Below are 14,323 nucleotides of genomic sequence, written 5' to 3' on the forward strand. Positions count from 1 at the left end.
AAATCTTCTCGTTTTATTGGTGGCATCGGTATCAATGTAGCTTACATGCTTTTGAAGATAGAAGCCAAAAGGAGGTACATCACTAATGATTTAAATTCACTTCATTTTGGAAAGCTTACTATCAACGGATTTCGTTAAAATTCTAAAATGAGAATAAGTGGTCCCTGATTTCTTTTATGACTTCATGAACTTGGTGCTCCACAACTATCAAAAACGAACCGGTTAAAATGCTTCTATTTTCAATGTCGAGCTATATTTTGTATTTTGAACTTGCGACACTGTGTCACTGAAACTTAATTAAGCCATAGGTAACAGGTTACCACAACCACACTACAGCAATGTTGAAAAAGATTGTATTTTTGTCACCTATACCACCATATTAGGTAGTTTTCCGTAAGCTTCATTTTTGTGATTTTGGTAACTATTTTATATTTATTTGCCCAATCCATCTCAACTAGGCAATCTAAATTGTACTCACCATTTACATCCCAAGGTATTTTAGTATATCCACCTCACACATTTCCATTATATATCCAGTAACAGACAAAATATCAAAATTGATGCCTCATTATGACATGTATGATATCACAGACTATCACATGTATTCCAAATTGATGCCTGAATTTGACCTGAATCAATTGACCTATAACCTGACCTTTGATGACCTTATAGCCTTTTTTAATCTCTTTTCCTAACAACATATTATAGAAGATACATACATCGGGTAGTATTAAATTGTCTATGTGGAAGAGATTAGGCCTATTTAATTTATTCAGTGTTATAATCAGTGAGTACATTTCTATAGAAAGTATAACAAAGGATTTAATGTATTCTATTCATGTATTCTACTTGGACATGTTCAATAGAATAAAAAATGGTTTGTTATGAAACACACATCTCAGTTACCAGGATACAGTAAACAAAAATATATATAGGGCTAAAATGATTTTCTAAAATGGTTTAAAACCACTTTGTATGTAGAGATATTTTATAAGTTCAGGACATGAGATGATGAACATATAAATATACTTCATAAATTTGCAACAAAAAAAAGAAGATGGGTACTGATGAAAATCAGGGTATTATATCGCCTTAACGGAATTGAATAATGATCATCATTGAAGGGGGGGATAATTACTTTTGGTAGATGTTATGTATACTATTGTACACATTTTCTCCAAATATCTTTAAGATATATTTGTTATGTTCATATAAAGTCAAAATTAAATTTTATTCAGAAACAAAGTACATAAATTAAGATTTGCAACTTTTTTTGATCATTTTATTTTCGATATTTACTTATTGACGTTATATCCCTTGACATTTCGCGCTATTTTTACCTTCGCTCTGGGAACGTTCACCTTTTCGCAGCTCGAATTACAATCATATACTGCGTGCATCACTTGTTCTCAACAAGTTTGAAAGGCAAATTTATATTTCTTTCTCATCTCATAATAAATCTGTCCATTAAAATGCTTCAAATTTGTTACATAATATATTTCTCAGACGTACACAATGTTTATATGCTCATTATGTATAAAAACAAATCAATTTAGATATTGAAGTAATGTACTTAAATTTCTCAATTCAATTACGTAAAGATAAAATAATATGGAAATCATATTATTTGTATATACTTGGCGCAAAGACAATGTTGTTCATGTTTCCTGGGGACGTGAAAAAACAGAAAAGAATAACCTTTGCTTTGCGGTGATAACTAACATGGGTTCCAACTATAGTATTTTTTTCAATCATGTTAAAAGTTTTAAGAAACGTTGTTTATTCAAACAGATTCTGATACATAAGCATTTAAAATATTTACTTCTGTTGGTATCATTAAATCATTCAGATATCAGTATGTTAGGCACTGGACAGATTTATAATCAGGATAATATTGAAATCATCAACGTGACCTCTCGTATGTTTAACTTATAATCATCTCAGGGAAGACAACGATATGTTATATCCATAATGTTGAATGAATTCTGTTATTAATTTGTTAATAAATCCATCATATACGCGAAGATCTCTAATGTTATGGAATCGATATGAAGGTAGCAACAAATATTAAGGAATAGAAATTTTAATGATAAGGTGGTCTAATTAGCAAATTTCTTTTGCACTTTATCTGATTAGTTCAAACTAAACTGGCCTAAAAAAAACTTGTAATTTTTCACATGGTCATATCTTAAAATCCTGTCTATAAAAATGAACAAAAATTACACACAGGATTACTTCAATACTCTACTCTAAACATATGTCAGTAACCAAGCAGTTGTCCAACTGACACAACAGCAAAATGCACTGACATGGAACACCTTCGGCTGGACCACATTCACAGCCCAACAGATTTATTTTGCTGGGTTCTAATTATTCGCCTGTGAATGTGGTCCAGGAAGCTGTTCCGTGTCAGTGCATTTTACTGTTGTATCAGTTGGACAACTGCTTGGTTACTGACATGTGTTTAGAGTAGAGTATTGAAGTAATCCTGTGTGCAATTTTTGTTCATTTTATGGAGAGGATTTTAAGATATGACCTTGTGAAAAATTATAAGTTTGTTTTTAGTTTAGTTTCCAAATACGAACATCATATCATAAATGTCATTGTTTCGTATACACATCATATACTGCTCATGAAAGTTTATCATAATTTTAATCATTTGAGTCATGACTCTTCACAAACTTTGTTTTATTTTGAAGTAGCCTTTGCTGAAACTGTTCCATACATTTAGGCCCCACGCGTCCGAGATTCTCTGCGACTTCGAGATTTCTGATACGTTAACCCTTGGGAAAACTGGCTATTCTGTTGATCACCCTCCCGCAGAATCATACCATATCAGATTATGAGGCGAATGGAAAAGAAAAAATAACATCATTTTAGAATTTACTAAATTTTAGGATCTACTTGCTGCTGAAAAAATATTCAAATTCAATTTCTCCATGTCGGAGGAATAGTTTAATAATAATCTCAATATTGTTAGTTAGAGCTATATGTTTGGAGTTTTCTTTCAGACAAGATAAAAATATGCCAACCCACGCATTAATCTGACAGCCGTAGACCTGGAGAGTGATGCCCATGTTATTGGAGAAGCCCATTCTAAAACTGCCATGCACTTTAGACAGAATTCAATAAAAATGAGACAAAAAACATGCTGAATGCTGGCTCAATCCCTCGATGACCTAAAAAGTCCCTAGTGTAAAACATACGTCCAAAAACATGTACTAATATAGTTATCTGCGCTGCTTAATCTGAAATTTAAGGTCACGTTAGCGCCACAGATGCAAAATTACAGAGACACAGGAAAAAGTTCTAAAGGTCTAATAATTTAGCCTAAAAACTCATCTTACCTGTTGGATCCGACACACGGTGATGGATACCAAATATGCCAGCTTTTGACACGCGTAACATGGTCTGCATATGTATGAAAAACCAACCAGGGTTCAAGCTCAACGATATGTCCAATAGTTTCGTAAAAGTCATAGACCGACGATTAGCAAGCTGTAAGTGTTATGTATCCCAAGTTTTCAGTATTATCCAGCAGCATTTGGCACGTATTAAATTTTGCCTTTAGCTTTGGCAAGTTTCGCCTTGTTTATTTGTCGTCTGGTAGCACGCGAGATCAATTCATTATTGCTTCAAATCCAAAATAGCACGCTTCGCCTCGTTACAAGATTAACCTGTTGTCTCAATCTTGCACCGTATAATGCATGTCCGTACTCAAGTTTAGATGCAGAATGTAATGATGTTAACGCACTGATTTCTGGGATGTGTCGTTCATGGATAATGTGCAGTCATTCTTGGTTGGCTGCTCAGCATGTATAAATAATACCCACGAGTGCTAAATTTGGGGCCTTTAACGTTTGATCATTATGAAATTGATTTATGATGTATCATTCCCACATCTTGCCTGTCGGACATTGATATTGATGTACCACACATAAGTGTGATGTTCATAGGCATTGGAAAGCTATAGGCAACATACCAAAAGTAAAGTAATCTGAAAAAGACCTTTGTGGAGATGAAATTAGGATAGTTCTTTCATTATTATTATTATCATTTTATAAGGTGATTAACAAATTACTATCTCATAATCATCATTCTTAATTACCAAAAAATGATGCATGTGTAGTTGTTTGATTACCATAAAACTAAACCCCGTCCTAAACAATAGACTATGTTTTCTTTATCCAAATATGAAAAATATGAAACAATCATAATATGTATCATCTTCCAGACAGACGGATATGCAAACCCATATGATATTACATCATGCGAGGACATTGTCCTATAATGATAGGATATGACATGCACGATATGGGTCGTTTGCAGAAATATCTAGTTTCATTTTCAAATCTTGATAAGATTCCGCGTTAGTATAAGACAATATTATTTCGTATTTTCATCTCAGCGGCTTTTAAGAGGGCTTTACCATTCCATTTCTATTTACTTCGCTAAATATAGTATTTGCTAAATACATTTTCTTTTAAAACAGGAAATTGTGTCATGCAGTGCTTTTCTTTAAGTAACTGTTTTACCATAACATTTGACAATCATATTAACATAATGAAATAGCCTTTCCAGTTAAAAGGCCACACACTTTCAACCGTTAACAAAATTACTTTTCAATATGAAACTCTCAAAGCGATGATTTTTAAGGTAAGAAAGATTCGTAAGACCCAAAATCAACAAACTAATCAAGAAACACGTGTTTGTATTTGCATTGGCGTCATTGCTTTCAGTGACCGAATTGGCAACTCAAATAATAGGATACAAATAACACATCGCATTCTATAGATTGACAAATTTGTAACGCTTAAAAGTGATAAACAAATATAAAAAATGAAACACAACCCAAAAAAATACTAAATCACTATACTCTATAGTATTTCTTTGCTATCTCCCTGAAGATAGCATTTATTTGCCACCTACTGTAGAAAACATTTATTTGCTATCTACTGAAGATAGCACTTGTTTGATACCTACTGAAGATAGTGCTTATTTAGTATCTACTGAAAATAGTATTTTATTTGATATCTACTGAAGATAGCATTTTAATTGATATCTACTGAAGATAACATTTTATTTGATATCTACCTAAGATAGCATTTTATTTGATATCTACCTAAGATAGCATTTTAATTGATATCTACTGAAGATAGCATTTTATTTGATATCTACTGAAGATAGCATTTTATTTGATATCTACTGAAGATAGCATTTTATTTGATATCTACTGAAGATAGCATTTATTTGATATCTACTGAAGATAGCATTTTATTTGATATCTACTGAAGATAGCATTTTATTTGATATCTACTGAAGATAGCATTTATTTGATATCTACTGAAGATAGCATTTTATTTGATATCTACTGAAGATAGCATTTTATTTGATATCTACTGAAGATAGCATTCATCTGATACCTACTGAAGATAGGAATTGCGTATATCGGTCAAATGTCATCATTACGTGATACAGTGCCTCTCTATATAAATGACCAAGGGCAACCTCAAATCTAACACCTCTTATATTTTAACGTCGCATAATCGCAACAACATCATACTGAATTTCAGCAATAGAAACCAATACCTATAAGCTTTTCACTCCGTATCATACAAAAGACCTTTACCCTGAAGGGTCGAGCGTATAAGGTGCATAGTTTGTTAAATCCCTAATGTTAATCACGTGACTATTTTGGACTCGGGCATGAATCCCCTAGACGTTATAAAACGTCACGACGAAGAGGCAAATACACTACGCCTTGAGGATTGCAATTCTTATTGAGTCGAACCGTACATAAAGGTCACGCACAGAGAGTTGAATGTCCAACACACTGATAAAACAGGAGAGAAAAGTAGAGCAGACTCCAGAATGATCGACTGAAACACCCAATCAATAACGTTATAGCCTGACGTCTTTTTGACGATTTTTAATACTGTACTGCAATTATAAACTACTGTAAATCACTCACTTCTAAGCTTGGCAAACCTGTTATTTGTAAATCTATAGAAATACTTCAAAATGTATATCATAAAAATGATAAAAACAGCTTTGATCCCAGTCAATTTCAGATAAACTTATCCAAACAAAATGAAAACGCGGTACTAGAGCGAGCTTTAAACAGAGACGTTACACAAATATGACAAGACTAAATAAATCTTTTTCTATGTATTATAGCTTTCTATAAGTATTCAGATCAGTGTTCTGGGTGTTTTCTTTGGATATGTCTCTGACTTCACTGGTATTCCCTCGATGTTTTGGCATTTATACTTCCAAACTTACGAGACAGTTACTAAATGTAGTCAGTGTTTGTAGTCATCATTGAGATGCATAAAATACACTTCCGCTACTGCATGACTACGTTCATATTTAATAATTTAATTTAAGTTATACTTACTAACTGCTAACAAAGCGATGGTTTTGTCTTAAAAATCTTTCCTAATCGTTCCGTAATGCAATGTATTTTTATTTTGAATTAATTGGCAACTACTTAAAATCACAATTTTTAAGCTGATGAGATCTAGTTAATAACGTAATATCGTTACTATAATGTCAGCTGCGAATCATGCCTGTAGTGGATATTACAATATGCAACAACGCATGCTTTATTTCAATTTCCAAAAGCACAATACCCGTAAAATAGATTGCCACCTACTCCCCATTCGATTCCAAAAGAATACAGAACTTTTTTGTTGTTGAGATAACTGCCAAATGAAACATAGCTCAATTTTAATCATTCATACACTGCTGACTGCTATCGACAGCACAGATTGATAACTTCTACTTCTGATAGCATAATGCTAACTCGCAAAATAAGTGCTACGCACTAGCTAACGACAACACATATTGATAAATTTGCTATCTACTCTTGTTACTATAATTATTGCAAAGTAAATGCGAGCTGCTGTCGACAGTACAGATTGATAAATCTGCTATCTACTGCTGATAACACAATGCTAACTTGTTACTATAATTATTGCAAAGTAAATGCTACGCGCATCAAGCTGCTATTAACAGTATAGATAAATAAATCTGCTATCTACTGCTGACAGCACAACACTAACCTGCTACTGCATAGCAAAATAAATGATACACTGCTAAGTGTTACCAACAGCACAGATTGATAACTTTATTATCTACTTCTGATGACACAATAATAACTTACTATATACTAGTGAAATTAGTGCTACGCAGCTGCTGTCTACTTCTGATAACATAATGCAACGATACTACATAGTAAAATAAATGCTACTCACACTGCTAGCTACTGTCGACAGCACAGAGTGATAAATCTGCTATCTACTGCTGATAGTTCATACGTAGCTGCACCATTAAAGTACTTTGCAATAACTTCTAACCAATAATAGCACTGCATGTTTTAATTACAACCAAGTTTATTTATATGGTTTGATTAGAAAGACAATAATTAGCGTTGCTTAATCTAAATAGATTAATTTATGCTTTAAAGTCCTGAAAATAATGACCCATATTTCAGTCAACAATTGTTCAAGTTGATATTCTTTTCCCGAATTGATACTAAAGAGAGCATAATAGAATGTCTTTTATCGCCATAGCAGGGTATCATTAACACTATTCAGTCAACAATTGTTCAAGTTGATATTCTTTTCCCGAATTGATACTAAAGAGAGCATAATAGAATGTCTTTTATCGCCATAGCAGGGTATCATTAACACTATTATCACCCACGTGTTTTCTGTACAAACAGCAAATGACCATTGCTTGCGAGGAAAATTGTTTCAGTGTATAGCCCCAAGAGGCTGTTTAAACCAGATTCAGACTCATACGTGTCAGTAGCAATAATCATAACACGACATTCAGATAATATGGATTTAAAGCACGCCGCAGCTATTATTATGCCAGTCAAATTCGACGTTAACAGTATATTTGTCGGTGTTGAAGGAGAAAGTATTTGTAAAAGATGCGGAAAATTGGCAGTAAGATTGATAACTTTATGTAACATTTTTCAAATGAATTGCTTATTGGTAAGAAAATAAAATGTGAAATGTCTGTACGCACCACATCCAAATGAGCAAAATATTTGTCACACGGACACACAAAATACATGCATTTGCAAACGAAAGTGTTTACTATTCTCTGATTTTAACTTAACTCTTAACCTTGGATAACTGATCAAGAGTAATGTAAGAAAACTTTGAATGTATCAAGATAGTTATATATGGCCTTTGGAGCGGAAATGGTATGTGGTATTACAACCTATGGAGTAGACCTGCGTGCACAATAAACCAGTCATGTTAAATAAGTTTGGATAGCTTTTTTCTTTTTTCTTTTCTTTTTAAACACATTGTTTTTTCTTGGGGAGAAACTGCGATATTTTGAAGTGACCTAAGTGTAATGAGTACTGGTACACGGGGGATAGGTTTTGGAAAGTTAAATTGAAAAATAAAGGGGTCTTTTAAAGGTGCCACTGCCTAAAACGGGGGTCGTGCATTGATGTGCGCTAAGAGGTGACATACGGTATTGGTGACATTTTGTGATATAACAAGACATCTTTATAAGACAAAATGGTTACTAGGGTGGAAGACTAACAAGAATGAAATCTTAAAACGACAATTTTTTTGCAAAAATATGACAGGTTTTATTTTCATGAAGTAGTACATAAACAAGTCATTAATGAGTAAAAGACGTTAAACCAAGGTCATGGCAAGAAGGTAAAAAATGTTCCAAGACTTTTGTCCATGACTTTATAAATTATAGATGTATCGTTGTCCGTTGTAATCATATCCCATTAAAAACATTTCAAAAACATGAAAAATAGCAATAACAATTTACACAGCATCATAACCAACACCTGACAACCGAAACGTCAGGGCAATGCATTGTGGAAAATTCGTGGAACTGAAAGAAGCTAAACCAATATAAACTTAATCATTAGGTAATCATTAAGTAATCATAGTAATGACTAATATTTTGGAAACCTTGTTGCTGTTGGTGGTGGTAGTGATGGTATTTGTTTGTTTTTTTGCTTGCGTGTGTTTCCTTTTAATTTTCTCTATGTATTAAATTTGTTGCGACTATAAGCATGGTAAGATAATGGCATCCTAAAGCAACGTTACATGAAAATGACAATTAACGTATTAGCACGGTATCGTATTCCTTTTTATATCAGTGTACAGTTTTTACAAAGTGGTTACCATGACAACCAACGTTATTACATTTGTCAAAGAAAGAACAACCATGTATTCAAACACGATAACTAAGATTATCATGTTTCAATTAGTGGTATAACTACTCGTAAAATAGCGACCCATAAAAAGTAAATTACAATGTTCTCATTGTTTCTTCATGCCTTTAAGCATCATAATTTGTTTGTGACAATCTGTTTGCTCTCATGTGACTCTTGCTTCCTTATGTATAGCATTTTGCTACAGCCATGTATATTAAGTGCAAAGAAGAAACTTTTTCAATCATGACAATACTGGATAAGTAGGCCAATAATATGACACAATGCTCTGACGAGATTGTGGACGTACTTATACTGGTAATTACGGTAAGCGGCATGGTTATAAAATAGGTTCTTTTTTTAGAAATACGTCAGATTTTCACAGTAGGGCGATCTGATTATACATTGAGACATCCAGGATACATATATTTGTAGCAGTCACGTGTCTGACATTACACGTCTCCTGCCAGTTTATTTACAGACGTAAATAAAGATATAATTACATTATCGAATAAAATTGAGACCACATTGAACAAAATCTCAAGGTAGACTTTGTGTAAATCAAGCCTTCACATGAATGTTGTACCAGAAACCAACCCCTGTGGACTACTGTATAAGCAGGACTGGTTACAGAAATCTAGGCACGAAGTGCAAGTCAGTTTCCTATTGGGAAACGTTTAATTAGTCACAAGTGTTAGTTTATTGTTTGTGAAATGTTTTAAGGGCAGATCCTCAATCTGTATTTTAAGTATAGACAATAAAACAGGACGAGCTGATTGAGCTATAATGCTTCGTCAATCATCAACGGATACATTAGAGAATGAATTTGGAGAAAACATTCTGATAATTACAAACACTCGCTGAGCAGCAAGACCTTCCCTCTAAGCTTTTAACCCGATAAACTGATTATCTATTTGTTTTCATGAATTGGAAGACATTCTTTGATAATATTACTGAGCTCAATCATCTGAAATTACTGGAGCGTGAGCCACCCAGGCTGGTGGCTCAGCATAGTATTTTATTAACAGAAGGTTTTCTCCAAATTCGTTTCCTAATGAGTACCGAGAATGACAATCGCAGCCGTGATATGTGACCATTACCGACCGTGCATATGTTTTGAGCTATGCATAATTAATTTCCACTCTCCTTAAATTCTGCCAGTGTATACATGGTACTTTGTAGTCTATGTTCATTGATGTTGGAACGGTTATCTTCAGTAGATAGCGTTAATGTTTTAACCACACAAGTTATTTTGCATGGTAATGTTATTAATCAGTATAATATGAAATCGAAACATTATAGTATTGTTGCGTTCTAAAAATGGAGTCCCTTATATACATATAAATAATACTCAAAAGCATATTCGCATTTTACCGCATTTTCCTGCAACTTCAAGATTTATAGAAATCGGGTGAAGTTTAAGAATCTTTGATCACAAGTTGGCAACCGAAGTCCTTGCAATGTTTGCGATTGTCATCGATAATACTACTTCCGACCTACCTATCTTTAGCTTTCTTCGCTTCAGGGGTTTGAGTCCCACGCACCTTTTAGTATTGGCTTCAGATGAGACCGTATATTATTTTGCCGTCATTTTAAACCGAGCTTTGATTGGCGTTCAGGAGCACGCCAATAAAAGAGGAAAACTTGTGTCACTGGGTACTACAGACAGCCGGTTATTTGTGTAGTGTGTGGTGGGTGTAGGAAGGGAAGGAGTGATGGATGGGAAGCAAACTAATTAAAATATCTATTATTATTCGTGATATCTGAAACTTGCTAATATAATTATGAGCTTTGGAATCTCGGGCTAACTTTCCTTGGATACAAACTTATCGACACACATGTTTTGTTTAATTATCGTAATAAGGCAGGAATGACAGTAAATATCACTTTTTTCATATTCGAATGTGTTTCCTAAATTCACGGTTTTGCTTTAACTTTGTTGTTGACAGATATACGAGGGGCGGTCAAAAGTTCGTAGAACAAGGTATGCTACTTTGTCATGATTGTATCATTGCTTGATTAATCAGTGCGTGTCTTTAAGTAACGGTTTTTATCATAACCTTTAACCATCATCTGAACATAATGAAATAGCCTTTCCAGTTAAAAGGACATACACTTTCAACCGTTAACAAAATTACTTAGCAATATGAAACTCACAAAGCGATGAATTTCTAGGTAAGAAAGGTTTGCAAGACCCAAAATCAACAAACTAATCAAAAAACACGTGCTTATTCTTGCATTCTCGCTTGGCGTCGTTGCTTTCAGTGACTTAATTGGCAAGACACTAATAGGTAGCAAATAACACACAATATTCTATAATTTGACTAGTTTGTAACACTTAAAGGTATAATAGTTGTAATTGTCTAAAAGAAATAAACAAATATAAAAGACAGACAGCTAAAAAATCGCAACATGAAACAAGCAAATAAGAGGTTAGTTTCAGAAGATATCATATTCATTTATTTACTATCTACTGAAGATAGCATTTATTTACTAATGACTGAATATAGCATTTATTTACTATCTACTGAAGATAGCATTTATTAACTAATGACTGAATATAGCATTTATTTACTTTCTACTGAAGATAGCATTTATTTACTAATGACTGAATATAGAAATTATTTACTATTTACTGAAGATAACATTTATTTACTAATGACTGAATATAGCATTTATTTACTATCTACTGAAAATAGCATTTATTTACTAATGACTGAATATAGCATTTATTTACTATCTACTGAAGATAGCATTTATTAACTAATGACTGAATATAGCATTTATTTACTATCTACTGAAGATAGCATTTATTTACTAGCTACTGACAGATTAAGTTTATATCACATATACTTAAAATAACATTTATTTGCTATGGACAGAAGATAGCTTTAATTTGCTATCTACTGAACATAGTATTTATTTAATATCTACTTACGACATCATTTATTTGCTATCTACAGAAGATAGCATTTATTTCCTTTTACAGAAAATAGCATTTATTTGCAATCAACAGAAAAAAAACCATTTATATGATAATCTACTGAAAACTACATTTTATTGGATGGTAATGTTTATTTTCAAAAAATAAATTTGTTAGCACTACATACATATTATTTTTCTTCTGATCAAGTATTTTCTTGAATATAATATGTCTGATCACAACAATTTACATATAATACTAGTCTGATGCGGTGAATTTAAGAAAGAAAGCAAATACTCAAGCTTTGGGTAAGCACCCCTTTAAAGTGCCCTCTCCTGTTACATTTCGGCAAACTCAAGACGGTACCTGCCGTTCATTCTCGTCTTACCCATAATGCAATCATTAGGTAATCATTAAGTAATGACTTATATGGTTGAAACCTTTACTGCAGACAATTGATCACTCATGTTGAGTGTTCATTTAAACATCTGATATGGACATATCAATGTCACTTCCTCCATCAAGAACGATTTCATTCTCGTATAGATATATTTATTTAAAGAAAAATAGATATAGAATAGCTTCCTATGTTCGTATAATTTTTAATTTGCTCACAGAGTGGTTCGTTTGTTTTTTGTTTGCGTGTATTTCATTTCAATTTTCTCACGTATTAAATTTGTTACAACTTTAAGCCCGGTAAGATATATGGCATCCTAAAGCAACGTAACATGAAAATGACAATTATTAGCACGGTATCGTATTCCTTTTTTTTTATCAGTATACAGTTGTTACAAAGAGGTTACCATGGTAACAAACGTAATACATTTGTCAAAGGAAGAAAACCCATGTAATAGATTAATTCAAACACGATTGTCATGTTTCAATTAGTGGTATCTAAAATAACGACCCATAAAAAGTAAATCACAATGCTCTCATTGTTTCTTCATGCCTTTAAGCAACATAATTTGTTTGTGACAATCTGTTTGCTCTCATGTGACTCTTGCTTCCTTATGTATAGCATTTTGCTACAACCATGTATATTAAGTGCAAAGAAGAAACTTTTTCAATCATGACAATACTGGATAAGTAGGCCAATAATATGACACAATGCTCTGACGAGATTGTGGACGTACATGCAATTTATACTGGTAATTACGGTAAGCGGCATGGTTATAAAATAAGTTCTTTTTTTTAGAAATACTGCAGTTTTTCACAGTAGGGTGATCTGATTATATTACATTATTTGAGACATCCAGGATACATATGTTTGTAGCAGTCATGTGTCTGACATTACATGTCTTGAATAAAATTGAGACCATATTGAACAAAATCTCAAGGTAGACTTTGTGTAAGTTAAGGAAATCAAGCCTTCACATGAATGCTGTACCAGAAACCAACCCCTGTGGACTACTGTTTAGAGATCTACGCACGAAGTGCAATAAAAAATCAGTTTTCCTATTGGGGAATCGTTTAATTAGTCACAAGTTTACAAGATGTTTTAAGCACAGACCCTCAATCTATATTTTAAGTATAGACTATAAAACAGGACGAGCTGATTGAGCTATAATGCTTCGTCAATCATCAACGGATAGTGCCGAGAATGACAATTGCAGCCGTGATGCCTTTTAATGCATTTTTCTGTAACTTCAGGATTTATAAAAATCTGGTGTAGTCCCGGGGTGAAGTTTAAGAATCTTTGATCAAAAGTTGGCAACCGAGGTCCTTGCAATATTTGCTATAGTCATCGATAATACTACTTCCGACCTACCTATCTTTAGCTTTTTTAGCTTCAGGGGTTTGAGTCCCACGCACCTTTTAGTATTGGCTTCAGATGAGACCGTATATATTATATTGCCGTCATTTTAAACCAAGCTTTGATTGGCGTTCACAAGCACGCCAATAAAAGAGGAAAACTTGTGTCACTGGGTACTACAGAAAGCCGGTTATTTGTGTGGTGTGCGTTGGGTGTAGGAAGGAGTGATGGATGGGAAGCAAACTAATAGAAATAACTACGATTCTTCTTGATATCTGAAACTTGCTAATATATTTATGAGCTTTAGTGTCTCGGGATAACTTTACTTGGATGCCAACTTATCTGCACACATGGTTTTTTTTATTAGCGTAATAAGCAGGAATAACAGTAAATATCACTTTTTTCATTTCGAATGTGTTTCCTAAATAAGGTTTTGCTTTAACCT

At 33.2% G+C, this 14,323-nt stretch overlaps 1 protein-coding gene across 2 annotated transcripts in view; it reads right to left on the reverse strand.

The window, feature by feature from the left end:
• LOC140149180 (uncharacterized) overlaps window positions 1-14,323 on the reverse strand; it is a 123,274-nt gene that overhangs the window by 87,288 nt on the left and 21,663 nt on the right. The window contains exon 1 of one of the 2 annotated variants that reach the window (XR_011858562.1): window positions 3,348-3,665. The exons of the other annotated variant lie outside the window; for it this stretch is intronic. The gene's annotated coding sequence lies outside the window, so the exon portion shown is untranslated. Of the gene's footprint in view, window positions 1-3,347; window positions 3,666-14,323 lie in introns of those variants that run through there. 2 annotated transcript variants of the gene reach the window in all.

Source organism: Amphiura filiformis, chromosome 3, assembly GCF_039555335.1.
Source record: "Amphiura filiformis chromosome 3, Afil_fr2py, whole genome shotgun sequence".
NCBI classification, from domain to species: Eukaryota; Metazoa; Echinodermata; class Ophiuroidea; order Amphilepidida; family Amphiuridae; genus Amphiura; species Amphiura filiformis.